At 37.4% G+C, this 24,960-nt stretch overlaps 1 long non-coding RNA gene across 1 annotated transcript in view; it reads right to left on the bottom strand.

The window, feature by feature from the left end:
* The window catches only part of LOC111181768 (uncharacterized), a 198,255-nt gene that overhangs the window by 123,343 nt on the left and 49,952 nt on the right, over positions 1-24,960 (bottom strand). Inside the window, exon 2 of the long non-coding RNA XR_002646593.3 lies at positions 1,311-1,395. This is a non-coding gene — a long non-coding RNA (uncharacterized LOC111181768). The remainder of the gene's footprint in view (positions 1-1,310; positions 1,396-24,960) is intronic.

Genomic DNA, 24,960 nt, shown 5'->3' with positions numbered 1-24,960 from the left:
ATATATTTAGTTCATTCATGGAGCTTCACTCTTCTCCATTACTTTTCTTTGAAGAACACCCCAAAAGGAGTAAAAACCAGACAAATAAAATCTGATGGGAGAAGGAAGTCTTAACAGTCAAAGTTAAAAGCTGTTGCCTTGAGTGTGACCTGGTGGTAGGAAGACCTGTGTGGGCCAGGGACAGCACAAAGGTGCCTGAAGAAGGTTTCGGAAGAGGAGAGATGAACCACCAAGGCAACGGGTAGGAGCATACTGACAGCCTGATATTTGCCTAGGGTGTTTGCTGTGGCTGGATCAGAACAAACCCATTCTAGTTACTAAGTAAACTCAGAGGGTGGCAGGGCAAGGACATCAGCTTGAGATTCAGTTTTGATTTGTTATACAGCAAGATTGTTGGGTGGGAAGACCAGAAATCAAATTCTTATCATGTGACTCAAGTTACTACGACACTTTGGGGAAAAAAAACAGAGTGTGGAATCAACCTCTGAGGTTACAATCACAGTATCATGCTGTCATTCATTTGGCTCTGGGTATACAATACAAAGCATCTGCAACTTAATATTCATTCATTTAGGCCAGAGTTACTCCAGGGTCCTTTTACTATGCCCAGTCCATAAGGAAGGATTATACATGTTTTAAATCTTGTTCAAGAGAGCACATTTTTAACATTGATATTAAAAACAAATATTGTTTGTAATATTAAAAACAAAAAAGGAAACATCCTCTCATTGTCATTTCACAATCCTTGTTCAAGCATCTTAGCAACTTTCATCTCATGAATGTGGGAATGGAAATTATCACGAGAGTGAAAAAGAAGGTACCTTCTGTAGGAAGTTTGCACTCTTCTCTGCTGTCAGATTCCATCTTCTTGGCAATGTACCTGGAGGCTGCTGGGTTCCCTGACTCCTGAATCCCTTTCCTAATCTTTAAGCATGAATTTCTGGCCCAGCAGTGCTCTGTTCTCAAGCCTAATATTGACGTCCAGGTTATGACACTCTCCTTTGAACCCAGCCCTACTGAGACTTGTATACTTCCCTGTATGGGTCAACTGGACACTAAGCTTGCTCCTAACACATCACCAAGCTTCCTAGGAATGATGGGAGTCACCATGGCTCACTGGCTATTTACAGGGCTATGCCGGGAAGACAGAGGTAGTAATGAAGTCATGATGCCTACGAGTCAGTATTCATGTAAACAGAAGTTAATGCCTCCTCCCACTGCCATTCATAATCCTCTTCAACCAGCTAAACAGTCCATGCATACCTCACGATGAGGTGCAGGAGTGAAACAAGAGAAACACAACAGTGTACCTGTCTGAGAAATCTTGCCGCCCATTCAGAGATGTTCTCCTTGGATGTCTTTAATATTATTTTGGTCCGGTGGGCTTCTGGCATCCTGTGACACAAAGCACAAATTCATGAATCAGAGGTGTACAGGTGCTTCCTTGACAGTTTGATTCAGAGAAACTGCATTTGCAGCACTTGTATCAGTAGATCAGAAAAATACCAACAATTTTATAAGTCTTACATATTACCTAGGTGAAGGTAAAACATTATAAGTCACAAGGGTATACAAGTTATCACTGAAAAGACCTAACTAATAGATAAAAAAATTAAGAATGATAGAAATATCTATTCATCAGAGAGAGAAGCATTATTAACCAAATCAAATTTAACTCTAGGTATTCATACCCTCTTCAAAAAAGAACTAACTAGTCACATGATTGTTATACTTGTTCCCATCTCCCAATGAAATATTGTATCTGTGAAGAGACAATAATAGCAATGGTCAATTGAAAAGGAAAGATCTACCTATAACTTAGTAAAACAATTTAAATTTCATAGAAGAGTTAAACAAAGAGACAGAGAAAGAGAAGTGTATAACAATACACTTTTAATGAATTACCTTAAAGCTGCCCTGAGGTGTGGCCAAGGTAGTGGAGCAGGAAGCCCCTGAGCTTATCTCCTCCAACAGGCACAGCAAAATCACAACTATTAATAGAGCAACTATAGGAGAATGACCTGAACACTAGCAGAAAAGATTTTCCGCAACTAAAGATAAAAGAAGGAACCACAACGAGATGGATAGGAGGGGCAGAGACACAGTATAGTCAGGGCCCATACCCCTCAGTATGTGACCCACAAATGGGAGGATAATCACAGTTGCAGAGGTTCTCCCCATAGAGCTAGGAGTCTGAGGTCCACATCGGGCTCCCCAGCTCAGGAGCTCTGCACAGAGCTTCCAGAACGTCTGATTTTGAAGGCCAGTGGGGCTTCAGGAGAGCTGCAGGGCTGTAGGAAACAGAGACTCCACTCTTAAAGAACAGGAACAAAATCTCACACGCTCCAAATCCCAGTACAGAGGCAGTACTTTGAAAGCAGCCTGGATCAGACCCATTGGCTGATATTGGAGAACCTCCCATAGAGGCAGGAGGCAACTGGGATGCCCCCTGGGGACACAGGTACTGTTGGCAGCCCGTTTAGGGAGTTGTCCTATCAAAGGACACTGGTGCTGGCAAGCACCGTTTTAGAGCCCTCTCTCTAGCCTATTAGCACTGGAAGCATGCCCACCCACCAGTGGGCCAGCACCAGTCCTGGGACCCCCTGGCCAGGCAGCCAGCTGCCCTGGGACCCAGCCTCACCTACCAGTGGGCCAGCACCAGTTCTGGGACCTCCCAGGCTGCACAGCCAGCCATGCCAGACCTGGCCTCACCCACCAGTGGGCCAGCAGCCATTGCACAAGGCAGGGCTTGGCAGCCAAATGGGCCAGAAGCCAGCCCTGTCAACCAGTGTACCTGCAGTAGTTGGCCCACCACCCTAGAAAGGCCCATGCATCCCACATAGGAGGCACACCTAAAGCATACAGGTCTGGTGACCAGAGGGGAGCATGATGTTGGGTCACATAAGACATCTCCTACATAAGGCTACTTCCTCAAGCTCGGGAAACATAACCAACATACCTAATACATAGAAAAAAAAAACACAGAGAGTTAGGCAAAACCAAGAGACAGAGGAATATGTTCCAACTGATGGAACAAGACAAAACCTCAGAAAAAGAACTAAACAAAGTAGAGATAAGCAATCTAGTTGATAAAGAGTTTAAGGTAGGGCTTCCCTGGTGGTGCAGTGGTTAAGAACCTGCCTGCCAGTGCAGGGGACACAGGTTCGAGCCCTGGTCTGGGATGATCCCATGTGATGTGGAGCAACAAAGCCGTGCACACAACTACTGAGCCTGCACCCTGGAGCCCTCGAGCCACAACTACTGAGCCCGCATGCCATGGCTACTGAGGCCCATGCACCTAGAGCCCGCGCTCCGCAACAAGAGAGGCCACCACAATGAGAAGCCAGTGCACCGCAACAAAGAGTAGCCCCTGCTCACTGCAACTAGAGAAAGCCCATGCGTAGCAACAAAGACCCAGTGCAGCCAAAAATAATTAATTTAAAAAAATGAGTTTAAGGTAATAATCATAAAGATGTTCCACAAACTTGGGAGAATGAACACTGAGAATTTTATCAGAGAGTGAGAAACCAAAAAATACACTAGAAAGAATCAACAGTAGACTAGATGATACAGAGGAATGGATCAGTGATCTGGAAGACAGAGTAGTGAAAATCACCCAAGCTGAACAGAAAAAAATAATCAAAAAAATGAAAATAGTTTAAGAGACCCCTGGATCAACATCAAGTGTGCTAACATTCACATTATAGGGGTCCCAGAAAGTGATGAGAGAGAAAAAAAAGCAGATAATTTATTTTAAGAAATAATAGCTGAAAACTTCCCTAACCTGGGAAAGGAAACAGACATCCAGGTCCAGGAAGCACAGAGTGCCAAAAGAGATGAACTCAAAGAGGGCCACAAGATACATTATAATTAAAATAGTAAAAATGAAAGATAGAGAATACTAGAAAGCAGCAAGAGGAAAGCAACTAGTTACACACAAGAGAACTTCCATAAGATTCTCAATTGACTTTCAGGTGAAACTAACAGGCCAGAGGGAGTCGCACAATATATTCAAAGTGATGTAAGAAAAAAATCATATAACCAAGAATACTCTACAAAGCAAACATATCATTCAGGTTTGAAGGACAGATAAAGAGTTTTACAGACAAGCAAAATCTAAAAGACATCAGCACCACTAAACCAGCATTCAAGAAATGTTAAAGGGACTTCTCTAAGTGGAAAATTAAAGACCACAACTACAAATACAGAAAATTATGAAAGGAAAAAATCTCATTTGTAAAGACAAACATAAAGTATCAATCACTTATAAAGCTGGTAGGAAGATCAAAAGACAAAAGTAATAAAATAATTCATATCCATGATAAGTAGTTAAGGGATACAAAAAGCAAAAAGATGTAAAATATGATGTAAAAACAGTAAGCATCAGGGAGTGGGGAGAGTAAAGATGCAGGGTTGTTAGGATGTATTTGTGCTTAAGAGATCATCAATTTAAAATAATCATATACATATACAAATACATATACATATATATGTTGTTATATGTGAACTTCCTAATAACTATAAACTGAAAACCTATAAAAGATACATACACAAAAATGAGAAAAAATCCAAGAATAACACTAAAAATAGTCATCAAATCACAGGAAAAGAGACCAAAAGAAGAAAAGAACAAAAAAAAACCTACAAAAACATCAAGAAAACAATTAACAAAATGGCAGTAAGTACATACCTATCAATTATTACTTTAAATGTAAAAGGACTAAATGCTCCTATCAAAAGACATAGGGTGGCTGACTGGATAAAAATTTTAAAAACCCATATATATGCTGCCTACAAGAGACTTATTTCAGACCTAAAGAGACACACAGACTGAAAGTGAGGGGATGGAAAAAGGTATTCCATACAAATGGAAACAAAAAGAAAGCTGAGATAGCGATAAATATATCAGACAAAATAGACTTTAAAACAAACCTGTAACGAGACAAAGAAGAACATTACATAATGATAAAGAGACCAGTCCAACAAGAATATATAACAATTGTAAATATATATGATATGCACCCAACCTAGGAGCACCTAAATACATAAAGCAAATATTAATAGACATAAAGGAAGAAATTGAAAGTAACACAATAATAGTAGGGGACTTTTAACACTCCCCATACATCAATGGACAGATCTTCCAGACAGAAAATCAAAGAGGAAAAACTGGCCTTAAATGATACATTAGACCAGATAGACTTAATATATATCTATAGAACATTCAATCCAAAAGCAGCAGAACACAAATTTTAAGTGCACATGGGACATTCTCCAGGATAGATCACATGCTGGGCCACAAAACAAGTCTCGGTAAATTTAAGAAGATTAAAATCATATCAATCATCTTTTCTGACCACCATGCTATGAGACTAGAAATCAACTACCAAAAAGATGCATAAAACACAAACACGTGGAGGCTAACCATATGTTATTAACCAAGTCACCAAAGAAGTCAAAGAGGAAACTAAAAATATACTTGGAATCAAATGAATGGAAACACAATGTTCCATAATCCATGGTACACAGCAAAAGCAGCTCTAAGAGGGAAGTTTAGAGTGATACAAGCCTACCCCAGGAAACAAGAAAAATCTCAAATAAACAAACTAATCTTACATCTAAAGGAACTAGAAAAAGAACAAAACTGAAAGTTAGTAGAAGGAAAAACATTAATAAAGATCAAAGCATAAATAAGTGAAGTAGAGACTAAAAAGCAATAGAAAAGATCAATGAAACTAAGAACTGGTTCTTTGAAAAGATAAACAGAATTTGATAACCTTTAGGCAGACTCATAAAGAAGAAAGAGAGAGGTCCCAAATTATTAAAATCTGAAATGAAAGAGAAGTTACAACCGACACCACAGAAATACAAAGGATCATAAAATATTACTATGAACAATTATACACCAATAACATGGACAACCTAGAAGAAATGGGTAAATTCCAAGAAACATATACTCTCCCAATATTGAATCAGGAAGAAACAGAAAATATGAACAGGCTGGTTACCAGTAATGAACTTAAATCCATTATTTAAAAAAAAAAAGAAAGAAAACTCCCCAAAAACAAAAGTCCAGGACCATATGGCTTCACAGGAGAATTCTACCACATTTAAAATACAGTTAACATCTATCCTTCTCAAATGATTCCAAAAAAGTGAAGAGGAAGGAACACTTTTGAACTCATCCTCTGAGGCTAGCATCACTCTGATTCCAAAACCAGACAAAGACAGCAAAAAAACAGAAAATTATAGATTAATATCACTAATGAATATAGATGCAAAAATGCTCAACAAAGTATTAGCAAACTAAATTGAACAATATGTTAAAAGCATCATGCACCATAATCAAGTGGGATTTATTCCAGGGATATAAGTATGGTTCAATAGCTGCAAATCAATCAATGTGATATATCACAATAACAAATTGAATAAAGATAATCATGATCATCTCAATAGATGCAGAAAAAGCTTTTGCCAAAATTCAATATCAATTTATGATAAAAATTCTCAACAAAGTGGATATAGAGGGAGCATACTTCAATGTATAAAGGGAGCATACTTCAACATAATAAAGGTCATATATGACAAACCCACAGCCAAGGTCATACTCAGCAGTGAAAAGCTGAAAGCATTTCCTCTAAGATCAGAACAAGATAAGCATGCCCACTCTCACCACTTATATTCAACATAGTATTGGAAATTCTAGCCACAGCAATCAGACAGAAAAAGAAGTAAAAGGAATACAAATTAGAAAGAAGTAAAACAGTCATTGTTTATAGATGGCATGGTGCTACATAGAGAAAATCCTAAAGATGCCACCAAAAAACTATGAGAGCTCATCAGTGAATTCAGTAAGGTTGCAGGATATAAAACTGTTGTACAAAAATCTGTTGCATTTCTATACACTAGCAACAAACTATCAGAAAGTTAAGAAAACAATCTCAGTTACATTTGCATCAAAATGAATAAAACACCTAGTAATAAATCTAACCAAGGAGGTAAAAGACTGATCCTTGGCAAACTTTAAGCATTGATGAAAGAAATTCAAGACAACAAAAACAAATGGAAAGATGTACTGTGTTCATGGATTGGAAGAATACTGTTAAAATGACCATACTCCCTCAAGGCAATCTACAGATTCAACGAAATCCCTGTCAAAATACCAATGGCATTTCTTTCTCACAGAACTAGAATAATTCTAAAATTTATATGAAAACACAAAGACCCTGAATAGCCAGAACAATCGTGAGAAAGAAAACAAAGCTGGAGGTATCAAACTCCCTGATTTCAAACTATACTACAAAGCTACAATAATCAAAACAGTATGGTACTGGCACAAAAACAGACATACAGATCAATGGAAGCAAATAGAGATCCCGGAAATAATCCCATGCTTTATATAATCAATTAATCTATGATAAAGGAGGCAAGACTATGCAGGGAAAAGTGTTATTGGGAAAACTGGACAGTAATATGCAAAAGAATCAAACTGGACTACTTTCTCATACGATATACAAAAATAAATTCAAACTGGATTAAAGACTTAAATGTAAGTGCTGAATCCATAAAACTCCTAGAAGAAAATATAGGCAGCTCACTGTTTGACATCAGTCTTAGCAATATTTTTTTGGATATGTCTCCTCAAGCAAGGGAGACAAAAGCAAAAATAAACAAATGGGACTACATCAAACTAAAAAGCTCTTGCACAGCAAAGGAAACCATCACTAAAACAAAAAGAGTGCCAACTGAATGGGAGAAGATATCTGCAAATGATATGTTTAATAAGAGTTTAATATCCAAAATATACAAAGAACTCATATAACTCAACTTAAAAAAATAAACAACCCAATTAAAAAATGGGCAGAGAGGCTGAATAGTTACTTTTCCAAATAAGACATACAGATGACCAACAGACTCATGAAAAGACACTCAAAATCACTAATCATCAGGGTAATGCAAATCAAAACCACAATGAGATACCACCTCACACTTGTAAAAATGACTATCATCAAAAAGACAACAAAATCATAAGTGTTGCTGAGTATGTGGAGAAAAAGGAACCCTTGTACACTGTTGGTGGGATTGTAAATTGGGGCAGCCACTATGGAAAACAGTATGGAGGTTCCTCAAAAAGTTAAAAATAGAACTGCCATATGATTCAGCACTTTCATTTCTGGGTATTTACTCAAAGAAAATAAAACACTAATTCAGAAAGTTATATGCACTCCAGTGTTCACTGCAGCATTATTTACAACAACCAAGATATGGAGAAAACCTAAGTGTCCATCGATAGATGAATGGATAAAGAAGGTGTGGTGTGTGTATGTATAAACACACACACACACACACATATATAACACAATGGAATATTACTCAACCATTAAAAAGGAAATCTTGCCATTTGTGACAACATAGATGGATCTAGAGGGCATTATGCTAAATGTATTAAGTTAGAGAAAGACAAATACCATATGATCTCACTTATATGTGGAATCCAAAAAAACAAAACAAACAAACCAAAATGAAAACAGACTCATAGATACAGGGAACAAATGGGTGGTTACCAGAAGAGAGGCAGGTAGATGGTGGGGGAAATAGGTGAAGGTGATTATGAGGTAAAAACCTCCAGTTATATAACGAATAAGGCACAGCAATATAATATAAAACATAAGAAATATGGTCAATAATATTGTAATAACTTTGTATGGGGACAGATGGTTACTTGACTGATCATGATGATCATTTCATAATGTACGTAAATGTCAAATCATTCTGGTATATACCTGAAAGTAACATAATATTGTAAGTGAACTATATTTCAATTAAAAATGAAGCAAAATAAATTTGGTAACATTTACAGATTAAAAAAAACTATTCCTTTAAGTTAAATAACAAGCTTTTTTTTTTTTTACCTGACAGCACCGTAATTGCACAATACTGTAAAATACACTTGATTTCACTTTATTTATTAGCTGCATTTCTGAATATTATCAGCAAAGGGAATTTATGTATAATAATTTGAAACAAATATTTGTGTCCATTTTATATGTGTTTTAACTTAGAAAACATAGTCTTACAGAAATTATATCTACCTCAGCATGGATTATAATAAAAATCACACTTAACATTGATTCTGAAAACCTTTCTGAATTGTTCTCCTTGTTGTGTAGGAAAGTACCATAAACTCTGCACAAAGAAAATACTCCACAGTAGATTAAAGCCATAATGCACCAATGCATATTAAAATGTACCACATATATAGTAAATTTCCTCAGACTTCTTATTCCTTTGAAGATGCTTAATTGTGAGGCCATCAGAGTAGTGAGTCCATTCTCTTAGGGACAGAGCAGCACTTGCTCAGTGGACTTTTTTCTCTTCTCTCAAAAAACAAATTTTTGTTTCTACCTGTTGGTTTTAGAAAGTGTTGCTCACCTACTACCAGAGAAATATTTTAAAGTAGCAGCTATAAATCTAAATTAATTCAATATGATTTCTTCTGGAAAGCCAGTTAGAAATGATTTGAAGAAGTTCACCTGGATGTTTACAAAGTGATCTTTTATTTTTGTTTCTTTGTGTACCACTATCAGCGAGAAACACAGCAGACTCTCGGCAATGCAGGCTGGAGCCCCAAAGTCAGAGAAGGGGCAGCCCTGACATTCATATATTTAAATCAAACCACCACTATGAATCATAAGACACAGAAAAACAAAATCATTCTAGAACGATATGTACTCAAGGTAATATATATTTACACATATTTTCTGTGAATGCCTACAAGTATGTGTTTTCTGGAAAACATAAATTTTACCAAGAATTTGGAAAATTATCTCCAATTAGTTGGCACTAAGGAATTTAAGCATTGCATTGGTAATTTAGCTATCTATGATTCCAACCCTGTGACTCTATGTTCTATGAAACCTTCTGAAAAACTAAAAGGTATTTTTAAAGCTCTTATTTGTTTTGTAATTTTGAAAATGCCATCTTAGGACAAAAGACTTCTTGATACAGTCTAGATAAGCAAGAACCTTAATTAATAAAATTATCTTCTGACTATAATATTTCTCATTCTATTCATCCTCATCATTTTGAAAGAATGGACGTCAGCATTTAAAAGACAATGTAAACACCAGAAGTCAGTGAAGTTATTCAGAGAGAACTTCTGGTCACTTCTAAAGATGCAGCAGTTTTTAAAGATTCCATTTAGTCTGCCCGTTAAAAGCAATTTAAAACTTTCTTATTCTTCTTTATGTGGAGTTACAATTTCTGACTAAACACTTTTTTTTTAGTTATTGGGCAGTTTAATCCAAAATACAGCTCCACAGTATGTTTATGAACCACTAGACAGGAATGATATAGTCCAGTTTAGGAAGAAAACATGTATCTAGCCTTTAAAGATTTTATGTCTTTTTTATTAAAAACAATTAAGACAGATTAAAGATTTCACTTATTTTTGTGTACATTTTATACATAATATATATGCATAGATTCAATCCATTAAAAATGTTTGCTACATTACCTCACACTAATTATTAATATTGAAGTACAGATCTTAGATCTTCTCCATGAAGTCTAATGCATAAGCTTTTCCTATGCTTAAAGTGATAAAACGAAAGGAACAACTCAAATAAAATTATCAACTATTCTTTATTCATAATAACTCTATTTTAATATCTTTTTAAATCTTGCAAAAATGGTAAATTAGAAGATAATTAGTTGCACTTGCACCTAGAAGCTGTATTAAGGTAGTGGATTCAAGTTTTCTGATGGAAACTTCTAACCGTAATACCCTAAAACCAAATCAAAACAAACAAAGCAAAACAAAGTGTCCAAAATTTGAAGTTTTCATGTAATCTACTTTCATAACGAAAACATTGGTGGCTAAGGAAAGAAACAGAGAATTCTCATGAGCAGAGCATTATAGCAGAGTGAATGAAGCTCTGCCCTTATTCCTAGAAGCAGTGCTGGCAAGTGAAAAAAACCAATAGGATTCTAATACCCCAGATGTAAGGAAAAGGAAATTCAGTGAATAAGCCTATCCTTTCTCTCTTCTGACTGGACCCACCAAAAATGGTTCCTTGCTGAAAATACATGAAATGGAAAAAGTGGACCAAAAGATGATACTCTCTGATGGAGAAGGAGGGTCCATAGATAAGCACTGAGCTGCACGTATACAAATTAATATTTGGCATAATCAATCTCCGTAGCTATCATCTATCTACCCTTCTAAATTATATATTATACAATATATTTACATATTTTATAATAATATATAATGTAATTATATTAGATATTAATCTTTCTTATATATTTAATATAATTGATAATATCTGTATTATATAATTGATATTACTATATAATGTATATCATACCTTATATACATATCTTAAATATGGGTATGTGTGTATGTATAATATATATAATACATAATATATTTAATTCAGAGAATAATGAACTATTAGAAATGAAGAATAGTAGAAATGAATAATTCAATAGAAGATTTAGGAGATAAAGTTAAGGTAATCCAGAAACTAGAATTTTTTGAAAAGAGTAGAAAATAAGAGGGAAATAATTTAAAAATTAGCGCATTATAAGAATGTGATGTGCCATCTGACTAAAAGGAGTTTCATAAAGAGAAAACAGAGGTGAGGAATTATCAAATGAATAATAAAATACAATTTCCTATAACTGAAGGAGAAAAGTCCATAGATTAAAAGGGCCCAGTAAGTGTTCAGAATAATAAATTAGAAAAAAAAAAAAGACCCACCAGACTGATGACACAGTTATGCTAACATGAGATTCTCTATTTTGTAACCAACCCTCTTTTTGTTTTTTGTAATCCATAGTGAAATAAGTGACAAATCTGACTTGCTATTTTTTCCAATCTTCAAAACTGAACCAAACTTTATGATGTGGGTCAGACTTTATGAATTAGAAGTTAGAAATTTTAGAACACTGGCATAAAAATAATAGTATTTGCACCCAGAGAAATAAAGCACATCAAATAAATAGGTCAGTATCAGAATGGCACAGAATTCTCAAAGCAGCACCAGGAGCTCAAAGAAACGAAAGTAATACCTTCAAAATTTGAAGGGAAATGATTTCTATACCTAGACAAACTGTTAGTCAAATATAAGAAAATGAATACATTTCCAATATAAAAAATCTAAAATACTGACCACCCTATCTATACCTTTTCTCAGGAAGAAGTTCTACTCCACTATTATAAGAGTTAAGGTAAAAGAGATGGACATGCAACCTAAGAGGTCCAATGTAGGCGAAAAGCAAAAGGAACTCCCAATCTCCAAGGTTTGGAGTTGGGTGGGGAAGGAATGAGGATGGAAAGTTCCAGGAGGAGTAGCATAGCCAAACCCAGGTTGATTTCCCCCAGTGAACTCCTAGGATAACAGCTGCCCAGCAGACCCAGAGTCACTATGCCATATAAGAAGAGTTTTAAAGTTCTAACAGAAGTTTGGGAATAAATTAGTAATAGGGCCATAAAAACAAAACTACTAAAATCGAGGCAGCTAATTACTTCAGAGGAGAAAAATTAGCAAAAAAACCCCATAATTACAGTATACTACTTGGCTCAGCTGCAAACAATGAAAGCATAACATTGGTCATAAAATTAGAGGAATGAATATTGGTTTTGTTTTTTAAGTGATTTAACCAAGTAATAATAGCATATTTAAGTTTGGTCAGTGACAGGTTAGTCTTTGGTGGGCTCCATTTTCCTCCATTCATTCAGTGAGATTTGCTTAAACAGAAACATGCATGGCCATGCTGAGAAGTAGAAAACAATATTTTTTATCCTCCTGCCATACCCAATGCCAACTCTTGGGTTTTCTGACTGGCTTGGCTCACCGGCCAGATTTCTTAATTGCAAAAGTGAGTCATTAGGGCTTCCGTGGTGGCGCAGTGGTTGAGAGTCCGCCTGCGGATGCAGGGGACGCGGGTTCGTGCCCCGGTCCGGGAGCATCCCACATGCCGCGGAGCAGCTGGGCCCGTGAGCCATGGCTGCTGAGCCTGCGCGTCCGGAGCCTGTGCTCCGCAACGGGAGAGGCCGCAACAGTGAGAGGCCCGCATACCGAAAAAAAAAAAAAAGTGAGTCATTAAAGTTGAAATTAAAGTAGCTTCTTCATTGTCACAGTTGGACATGGATGCCTGTGGGAAAATCAACCTGGGTTTGGCTGTTACTCCTCCTGGAACTTTCCATCCTCATTCCTTCCTCACCCAACTCCAAACCTTGGTAATCCATGCTGTATTTCTTGCTCTTTTAATTCTAATGCTCTTCTATTTCCTCTCCTTCTTCAAAAACAATGGTCACAAAATGATGTTCAGAGACCATGTTTTGTTTGGCCTGAAAAGGGTTTTAATTTCTTGTAAGCATTAAAAAAAAAGTGGGGGATTCACACAAGAACCCCAATTTCTGTATTTTCTTGAAAAATTGTTAGATCAAACACACTGGTCATCCATTCTGACATGACTGCAATTAGCGAAAGCTGAGTACTGACATGTATATTCTTTCTAATTCACCACAGTTCAACACTCTTTGATGTCTCTTGCCCCCAGCCTATTTAGTTCACTTATGCAATTTCCCATTCTTGCAGGCATTTGGGTTTATAATTCCTGTTCTAAATTCTGGTTTCTGCACTACAACTCTGCTGGCGCAGCTTGCTTAAAGGTTAATAAAGGCTTCTTTTTTGCTACCACTGGTGGCCTTTGGGCAGAAGTCTTCCTTCTTATATTTCCGCGCTGGTTGAAATTAGGGCCACTTAAATGAGATTCCTGTTCTCTGAGAGATAATGTACCTCCTATTATCCCTGGACCATCATCCCATGAACTTCTATGTCAAAGCAGTTCTGGTTGTGCACCCTTTTGCTTGCTACTGAACTTGAGCCAAGAATGTTAATTTTGCCGTCTATAAATGTTTGATTTTGTAGCTCTGTTTAAACAGTGGTTTGTGGCTCTTCCTTGATTTCACTTTGAGTTCCATTAAGGATCTGGACTGTTACCAGTTATGCAGGGATGTGGAGTATGTGACAGAGGAGACACTGAGTTGGTGCTTGGGAGACATGGGTGCCGGTTCTCTCCTTCTCTACTCAGTAGATGCGTGATTTTAAAAATGTCACAATCTTTCTGAGATGTAGAACTAGGGAAAGTAATTTCTTCATGGGTTTAAGGCTTCATAATTTTCAGTGAAATTTTCTGTATGTAATCTCATTTGATGTCTATGTTTTACAAACGGGGAACATTAAGGAAGAAGTGATTTGCCTTGGATCATAGGACTAGTCCATGAATGAGCTAGGACTGGGATCTAGTCTTCTAGTTTCCAGGTAAGTCTTTATTCCACTACACAACAGGGCATTCCCCAAAAGACCCTGCCTTTTTTTGAGGTACACTTTTTACCATTCTCTGTTTCTAAAACTCATGATCTCTTTTGTGTCAGCCTCAATCTATTCCCAAAACAGCATTCACGATCTGAATGGAAAACATTCAGAGGAGAGGGCCTGCACTCATCGAAATTTTGCTCCTTCCATTTTCCATGGTCAATGTCATAGGCTGGACCTTAACAGGGGTCACTCTTTCAACACTGGTTGAACACTGAGTTAATGACACAGGCATACTCTAATCTCTGAATTAATTATATGTAGGGCGAGCACAAAATTCATCATCTAAACCTGTACACTTTGGAGAAAGGAAGTGGCATAATTTTTTACTCTTAACATGTATTAATGGGGATAATCATTCTCACCTAAAGCATTTGCGTAGTGCCTGGCACATAGCAGGTATTTAATAAATGGTAACTTTTAAAAAGAACCTTACCAAATGAGGTGAAAAGAGTTGATAATTTACTAAGAGTATACTCAAGAGTTGTTCCCTTAAAAAGTAGCCCAGAGCAATGGGTTTATGGTGGGGAAAAAATGTTTTATTTCTTGTACTTCATGTGGAATTTGAAGTCTATTAGACTTTCCACCTAGGAGCCAACTGCAAGGGTGAAGAACCTTTGTAGGCAAACTTAGAGGTGAAGATAATTTCTAAGGAGAAAAACTTGGAAGACAAAGAGTCAGGGCCACAGAAACAATCATAAAATCAGGGATATTGGAAATAATATTTTATAACAAAATACTAGAGCTCAGAGATTCTACTTGTTTTTCAGTTTACCTCAAAATATTTGTTATTGTTCAGTTTTATTTTCTGGAGGAAGAGATCAAATTGAGACTATTTTTAAAGCAGTTTGTCCCTATGACTCTCCCAGGGTTAGAAGACAGTGCTCCCAATTTCCAATGCCACATCCCAAGGAACACACAACTTACTTTCTCACTGGTGTTCCATGGGATTATCTGTAATGCCGGGCTGCCTTTGTAGGCTATCCTTTTCCTGGGGAGTGGGCGTGCTGAGAGGCAATCCATCTTATTCCCTTCCTTCCAACATGAGACTTGCCCCTTGATTTCTGAGGTCTGATCGCTAACGTTTCAGCACCAGCTGCAACCCAATCCTTCAGCGAGTACAGCTGAGCTAAATTAATCTAATTTTTTTAGCCTTTGCACCCTAGATATCAATCTCCTGGGCAGTTAGCGCTCTCTGAGCCAGGAATGGATTCCAGAGCCCCTTATCACTGCCCGCTTTGTGCTCCAGCCCCCAAGCTGCAAACAGCCCTGTGGGCACCACAGAGCTGCACAAACATTTGTTCCCACAGCTGACTGGCTTCCTTAGGCCAGTGCACCTAATGAGCTGGCCGTTACCCGTAAATCAAGTCGAGCATACACAGTTCGGGCTTTCATCAGGTGAGCCCCATTCAGCAATGCCTTTGAAGGAGGGGCCCCTGTGGGCTGCAGAGGCTGTGCGCTGCCCAGATAAACACCCCATCTCAAAGATGTTGTTCTGTTTTGCAGACTGGCTTGTCGTTAGTGGGAGGAAGCGTGCTGGGTTGCCAAGTACCAGGAGCGGACTGATGTGCCTTGGGAGCCAAGGAAAAGAAACACACACACATACACACACACACTCCCAAAGATCCCAGCTGGAGACATGAGGAAAACAGAATGCATGAAAGGCTCACATCCCATCCTCTCACCCACGGATGTGCCATCACCAGGCAGTCAGCAGAGATGTGGCACGTGTGGCTTCAATGAGATCTGGCATGAGGACCTCTAGCAGTGCTCTAGACAGCTTGATCGCCAGCCTGGGGACCCTCATCCAGTGCCTTCCCATCCTTTCCTTGCTGAAGCTTTCCCAGTCTCCTCTGCCTGTTTTATGCCTTCTCTGCACTCCTCCTGTAGTTACGGTCTAGAATGTTCCACTAATTAACTTCCAATCAGAAAACAAGACAGAAACAGCATATGATGATTTCTTACGCTTTTGTTTTCTTTACCCATCTAGGGCTAACTATTTTTCACATTGGTTTAGAATCTCTCTCCACTTCGTACTTAGCAAATGCTTAGTAAATTTTATATTGTATTGCTTTTTTCAAAATTCTTTTACAATTACACCATTTTATTCATTCGTTAATAATAATAACATTAAGTAAATACTTACCCAGTACCCAAGATCAGACACTATTCTAGGGGCTTGGGGATACAGTGCTGAACAAGAGTGACAAATACCTGTATTCTATGGAGAGAAGACAGACAATGAGAAAACAAATACAGGATGAAATTTCAGATAGTAATAAGTGCTATAAATACAATTTAAGTGGGAGAGGGGATAAAGAGCGGTGGTAGGGGTGATGGCTGTGGGTGTTTTCAACAAAGCATCAGTCAAGGCCTCTCTGAAGAGATCAAGTTTAAACAGAAGCTTATTTGAAATAAGGAAGCAAGAAACCAGAAGATGTGGGGAAGAGTATCCCAGTCAGAAAAGAATGCAAACGTCCCAAGGTGGGATGAGAAGGTGACTTGAGGGACAGGGGAAAGAGGGAGGCTGAATCACAGGGAGAGGAGCTTAGTGTAGGAGATGGGGTCAGAGAGGTGGGAAGGAGGTATACCTGACATGAGTGCTACGAGGAGGGACTAGGTGTGGTATAGGTCACGTCCAAGTATGAGCATCATACAAGTTATCTCACTTCCTCAGATAAACAACCCCATTATTATCCTCTTTGCAGGCTAGGGCTCAAAGTGGCCAGATGACTTGCTAGGGTTTGCACAGATGCTAAGTGACAGAACCAGGATGTGAAGGCAGAGCTCAATTCTAAACTCCTGCTTTATCCACCATAGCTTCTTTGTTTATACTGTTCCCATTTCTATGACTCCCTCCTAATCAGCTCTAACTCTCAAATGCCACCCACATTTTAAGGCTGCCCATTCCAACTACCATCTCTTCCATAATACATTCATATGGATTCAGATGGATGCAGGGATATCATCCTGCAGGCTGATGCAGGCTTCACCTTGTACCAAATTTCACTGTTATAAAGCAGATTTTCAAAACGAGTGAAAGGAGGCCAGTTTGTTCATACATTAGTTCTGCTCTCATGACTCTGGTGTTACATGGTGGGTGGTGTATTATCCTTCTCTGGATCCCTCATAAGAATTTGAATAGCTGTGTTCTATTTTGTTTTGACTAAGAGAGAAGTCCATGGTTGGGTAAAATTTCACTGAGGAACTGGAGAAAGTCACTGGCCTCACTACTGATTCTCCTGAGAAAAGAGAAGAAATGGATTTTACTGGCCTCTGTTTCACTGCTCCATTAATCACCTTCACTGTCAAATATCATTTCCTTTTGTCAAATTTGCAGGGACTCTCATTAGAGACGCTCATGACAACTCCTTCTTTGTATATATCTCTTATGACCATGAAATCCTCAATAATAATAAACAAGTACATATTTTACTTTCTTGAGATTGTTACCTCTGTGAAGAGACTCATAGAAGTAACACACGTTCACTGGTAAGGAAAAGAACTGCCTGTGTTTCTCTGAAGTGTGCCAGAGCCTGGATGGGTGCATATGACCTTCAGATGTTCTTGCCATGTGCCAATGACACTGAGATGAGAACAGACTGGCAAGTATGGAGGCTGATATGAAGAGATCCAGTGAGTATATGCTGCCTGAATCACTTTATCAGAGGCTGGTATAGATTTGGCTTCTCTTAGTAATCTTCTAGGATTGAAACAGGGAGTACAAGAAATATGTAGGTTACTTATATATTAAAAAAGAAAGCATGAAAAACAGTCTAATAATTATGGAATATGTTTAAGAAACTATTTAACAACTCAGTTCTTAATCAAAAATTACATGAATTGCACTAGTCATAATATGCATAAATGCACAGGCGCACGATTATCATCACTGGAGTCAATGATAAGAAAGATCTGCTGTATGTACCAAGTGTGATACTGAAATAGGGGTGACTTTACTTATCATTGTACCTATTAGATAAAAAGCTCTTTTGGAATTTTAGAGGAAATGCGTGGAAGCACACTTAGCAAAATGTTCTCTCATTACAAAAATTGGCCCCTTGACTGGCTGGAATGTTGTGGAAACCACTGTAGCCCTTGGCTAGAAGCTGAGGTGTCAAGAGGCTTCTGTGACCTGTGATTGTACTCTTCCAAGCCTTGTCCTCCTCCTTGTCAGCACTTCCCTTCCATTCCAATCCTGGATGTTTGCTTGTCCCCTGTAAAGTGATTTTCTTTGCCACAGTCACTGGGTGCCTTCAGACAGAATCACTTTCTGCCACCCTGCCCCCACCCTCATGGGCATGTGGCACTTCTGGAGCCAACCAGCTCCAACAGCTCTTGCTCAGACCTTCTGGGAGCCTGTCAAAGACCATTTGTGACAGGACTTGAGAAAAATAACAAAGCAGCTCTCCCCTCAAACCCTCTGAGGAATGTGAAAACCGGAGTGGGGACACATGGGCTCTTTGTAACCTCAGGCACGCTGTGTCAGCTGCCTTCTCTGGCTGGCGGGGCTAAGTGACAGAACACAATGAAACGCTCAACTGAGCTGCATCGGGCTAGTCAGGACAGAGGATGCATTTTATTAAAGAACGTAACATTGTGCCTCCTGCCAAACTGAGGTAATTTCCTCCCCTTTTCTATACTTCCTAGCATTCTAGATTTATACATTTTAATGGTGTTTGCCAGAGCTCACCTGAAGAAAGCAATTCTCCAATAAAAAACTTAAAGAAATATTTTTTTTCATGGCCTAGACCCATAAAGAATAACTACCATAGGCTTAAAAAATCCCAACCTAATTTTACAACTAATTACTTAAATAAACCAAATAAACAGACCAGTTTTGTCTCACTGAAAAGAAGGCCGTAAGTATATAACCTGTCCTGGAGTTTGATGGATTCAAATTAGAAAATGCCTCCACCCCACCCCATCTTCCCATTGGCCTCACATTTAGGCAATTATTTTGTCTCTGAAACTGAGATGCTTGTGTAGTTTCAAATATGTATGTTTATTCACCAAACAAAAAAAGTGATCCATTTTCAATTACTAGAACTGTTAAGGACGTGTTTAGATAAAGTCACATCTTTCTTGTTAATGAGCCAACACGGACTTTAATTTGTTTCTGGACATTCTCGTAAGACCCAGTAAGAAAACACACTCCTTTCAGGTAAACTGCCTGTCCAAGAACTCAAATAGCCCAAGTGATAACTCTCAACTTTTGGAATGGAGGAGTTAGCATTTCTCCTGGAATTACTTCAGTGGTGCAGTCACTAACTCGTGACTGCAATTATTACAGGAAACAAAGGGACAGGGGAGTTACGTTTATTATATCTATTGTGTATAGAGCCCTTGGATGGGACTTTAACATACGTAATCTCACTTTGTCCTCTTCACACTCAATAAGACTAGCTCAGATGACAGGTTAGGAAACTGAGGCTGAAAGAGATTAAGTAGCTAGTCCCAAATTCCCAAAGCTAAATAAAAAGTGGTCCAATAGGTAGTAATACTATTGTCTCTTTCATCAATCAATTAAAAAAATGTTCAAAATCATGAGTTGTCAGCATGCATTCACTTTGGTAATCCCTGGGACCTAACACATGCGATTCTGTCTCATGAGATATCACAGAGTTTTGAAGTTCATTCCTTTATCCACACATCCTTCAGTGCTATAATTAATGATAAATCTGAATTCTAGTGTGAAGCTGTTTCTATGCTGGTGCGGAAGAGAATGATTCATTCTACACTGGGTAAAAGGTGCTTGTGGTGATGTTAAAAGTAGTGGCCCCAATCTTTCAATGTAAAGATCTCTTCTATTTGTCAAAAGATTTGGCTGGCCCTTTTTTCCATGATAGTACCTATATGATTAACATCGTTTAATTGAGAAAATACATATCCACCATAACATTTGATATAAATTTTTTATTTCAATAACCTCATTCACTGTTAGAAAAACTTTAAGGCATATATAGGATATTACATAGTGCCCAGAAGGAGTCCAGACGTGTGGCCATAATAGCATCCTTGGCCGAAGCACCCATGACAGTGCCCATTGTTCCAAAGACTGAGAAAAAAGGAAAACATGTGGAATAAAGGGGGCACTGCAGATCAGAGAGGAGGAGCTTAAGCAGATAACTGCTTTAAAAAAAAAAAAAAAAGACAAAGGAGACTGGCTTGGCATTGATTTAGAAAAGTTATTTCAGGGAAATATGGATTAAAAAACAAGATCCATCTGTATGCTGCCTACAGGAGGCTCACTTCAGAGCTAAAGACACACACAGACTGAAAGCAAAGGGATGGAAAAAGGTATTTCATGCAAATGGAAACATCAGGAAAACAGGAGTAGCAATACTCATATCAGACAAAACAGACTTTAAAACAAAGGCTATAATGTACAACAAAGACAAAGAAGGGATCAGTATAGAAAGAGGATATTACACTCAAAACATATATGTACCCAGTATATCAATACATCAATAACACCCCTCTTACATCAACAGGAAGATCATTCAGACAGAAAGTTAATAAGGAAACAGTGGTCTTAAATGAAACAATACACCAGATAGACTTCACAGATATCTATAGGACAACAATCCAAAAAGAGCAGAACATACATTCTTTTCAAGTGTACATGCAAAGTTCTTAGCATAGATCACATGTGGGGCCACAAAACAAGTCTCAACAATTTAAGAGATTAGAAATTATATCAATTATTTTTTCCAACCACAACAGTATGAAACTAGAAATCAATTACAGAAAGACAAATGAGAAAAGGGCAAAACTTGGAGACTAAACAATATGCTACTAAAAAACCAATAGGTCAATGAAGAAATCAAAGCAGAAATCAGAAGGTACCTTGAAACAAATGAAAATGGAAACACAACATTCCAAAATCTATGGGATGTAGCAAAAGCAGTTCTAAGAGGGAAATATACAGTGATACAGGCCTACCTCAAGAAACAAGAAAAATATCAAACAACCTAACCTAAACAACCATCTAAAGGAATTAGAAAAAGAAGAACAACAACAACAATAATAAAAAGCCCAAAGTAAGCAGAAGGAAGGAAATAATAAAGATCAGAGAGGAAAGAAATAAACACCAAAAAAGTAATAGTGAAATCAATGAATCCAAATGCTTATTTTTTGAAAAGATAAACAAAATGGATAAATCCTTATCCAGCCTCAACAGGAAGAGAGAGGACCAAATAACAAAATAAGAAATGAAAGAGGAGAAGTAACAATCAATACCACAGAGACACAAAAAAATCATGAGAGAATGATACAAACAGTTACATGCCAACAAATTTGACAACGTAGAAGAAATGGACAATTTTTAGAAACATACAATCTGCCAATCAAATCAGGAAGAAACAGACAGTTTGAACAGACTGATCACAAGTAGTGAAATTGAATTTGTAATTTAAAAATCTCCCAGCAAACAAAACTCCATGACTGATGGCTTCACAGACAAACTCTACCAAACATATAAAGAAGAACTACTATCTGTTCTCCTCAAAGTACTCCAAAAAATTGAAGAAAACAGAATACTCCCAAGGCACTCTATGAAGCCATTATTACCCTAACAACAAAACCAGACAAAGACACTACAAAAAAAAGAAAATGACAGGTCAATAAGTTTGATAAATATAGATGCAAAAATAATCAGCAAAATATTAGCAAACAGAATCCAACACTATATAAAAAGGATCAGACACCATGATAAAGAGGTATTTATTCCAGGGATACAAGTATAGTTCAATATTCTCAAATCAATCAATGTTATATGCCACATTAACAAAAGGAAGGGTAAAAATCACATGATCATTTCAATAAATACAATAAAAGCTTTTTCAACATCCATTCATAATAAAAATTCTCATCAAAGTGGGTATGTAGGGAACACATCTCAACATAATAAAGGCCATCTATGACAAACTTCACACTTGATGGCGAAAAGCTAAAAGCCTTTCCTCTAAATTCAGGAAGAAGACAAGGATGCCCATTCTGGCCACTTCTTTTATACATAGTATTGGAAGTCCTAGTCACAGCAACCAGGCATGAAAAAGAAATAAAAGGCATCCAAATTGGAAGGGGAGAAGTAAATCTGTAACTATTTGCAGATGACATGATACTATACATAGAAAATCCTAAAGTCTCTGCCAAGAAACTTCTAAAACTAATAAATAAATTCAGTGAAACTGCATGATACAGGATTAAATAGAGGAATCTGTTGCTTTTCTATATACTAACAATGAACTATCTGAAAGAGAAAGCAAGAAAACAATCCCATTTGAAATTGCACCAAAAAGAATAAAATACCTAGGAATAAACTCAACCAAGGCAGTGAAAAACCTACATGCTGAAAACTATAAAACTTTGATGAAGGAAACTGAACATGATACAAAAAATAGAAAGATATCCCCTGCTCTCTGATCAGAAGAATTAATATTGTTAAAATGTCCATACTACCCAAAGTAATCTACCAATTTAATGCAATCCCTGTCAAAATACGAATGACATTTTTCACACAACTAGAGCAAATAATCCAAAAATTCATATGGAATCACAAAAGACCCTAAATTGCCAAAGCAATGTTGAGCAAAAAGAACAAAGCTGAAGATATTATGCTCCTTGACTACTGACTATACTACAAAGCTACAGTAATCAAAACAGCATGTTACTGGCACAAGAAACAGACACATAGATCAATGGAACAAAATAGAGAGCCCAGAAATAAACCCACACACTTATGGTAAATTAATCTATGACAGAAAGGGCAAGAATATACAATGGAGAAAATATCATCTCTTCAACAAGTGGTGCTGGGAAAACTGCACAGCTACATATAAAACAATGAAATTAGAACATTTTGCCATGTCATATACTAAAATAAACCCCAAATGGACTAAAGACCTGAATGTAAGATCTGAATCCATAAAACTCCTAAAAGAGAACACAGGCAGAACACCCTTTGACATAAATCACAGCAATATTGTTTTGGGTATGTCTCTTAAAGTGGAAGAAATAAAAGCAAAAATAAACAAATGGGACCTAATTAAATATAAAGTCTTTTGCACAGCAAAGGAAACCACTGACAGAATGAAAAGACAACCCTGAATGGCAGAAAATATTTCCAAAATATATCACCAACAAGGGGTTAATATCCAAAATATATAAACAGTTCATACAACTCAATATCAAAAAAACGAACAACCCAATTAAAAACTGGGCAGAAGACCTGAATAAACATTTTTCAAAGAAGACATACTGACAGCTAACAAGCACATGAAAATATGCTTATCATCTCTAATTATTAGAGAAATGCAAGTCAAAACAACAAGATATCACTTTACACCTGACAGAATGGCTATCAAAATAAACAAAAAAAATGTCTATGAAAAACAAGTGTTGGTGAGGATGTCGAGAAAAGAGAACACTTGTACACTGCTGGTGGGAATGCAAATTGGTTCAGCTACCATGTAAAATAGTATGGAGCTTTCTCAAAAGACAAAAAAAAAACCTACCATATAATCCAGCAATTCCTCTCCTGGGAATATTCAAAGAAGTGAAAACACTAATTCAAAAAGAAACATGCACCCCCACGCCGGAAGCAACTTACATGTCCATCCACAGATGAATGGATAAAGAAGATATGGTATGTATGTGTATACACACACATACATATACAAAAGAACACAATGAAATACTATTCTGACATAAAAAAGAATGAAATTCTGCAATTTGCAACAATGTAGATGGACCTAGAGAGAATTATACTTAATGAAATAAGTCAGACAGAGAATGAAAAATACTGTGTGTTATCATTTTCATGTAGAATCTAAAAAATAAAGAAAACAAATGTATCTAACAAAACAGAAATAGACTCACAGATACAGAACACAAACTAGTACATACCGGTGGTGGGGGTGGAGGCAAGATAGGGATATGAGATTAAGAGATACAAACTACTATATATAATACAGATAAGCAACAAAGATATACTGTACAGCACAGGGAATTATAGCTATTAATTTGTAATAAATTTAAGTGAGTATAATCTATGAAAATAATCACTATTTTGTACATCTGAAACTAATATATTGTAAATCAACTATACTCCAAAACAGAAAAAAGTATAGAGTCTCAGAAACTTGTGGGACAACACCAACATGTCTAACATTCATGTTATCAGAGTTTCAGAAAAAGAGGATAAAGAATGTGGTTCAAAAAAGTATTTTAAAAAATAATGACTGAGGGCTTTCCTGGTGGCGCAGTGGTTGAGAGTCCACCTGCCGATGCAGGGGACACGGGTTCATGCCCCGGTCCGGGAAGATTCCACATGCTGCGGCTGGGACCGTGAGCCATGGCCGCTGAGCCTGCGCGTCCGGAGCCTGTGCTCCGCAACGGGAGAGGCCCCAACAGTGAGAGGCCCACGTACCGCAAAAAAATAAAAAAATAATGACTGAAAACTTTCAAAAATTGGTGAAATATATAGACTTACAGGTTCAAGAAGCTCAGCAAATCTCAAACTGGATAAACTTAAAGAAATACACCCAAGATACATCATAATCAAACAATT

This window comes from Delphinapterus leucas, chromosome 2 (genome assembly GCF_059928025.1).
Source record: "Delphinapterus leucas isolate spDelLeu-1000000601 "Yukka" chromosome 2, BTC_Dleu_Yukka2, whole genome shotgun sequence".
NCBI classification, from domain to species: Eukaryota; Metazoa; Chordata; class Mammalia; order Artiodactyla; family Monodontidae; genus Delphinapterus; species Delphinapterus leucas.
The sequence above is the reverse complement of the archived record's forward strand: the minus strand, read 5'-3'. Positions and strand labels throughout refer to the sequence as shown.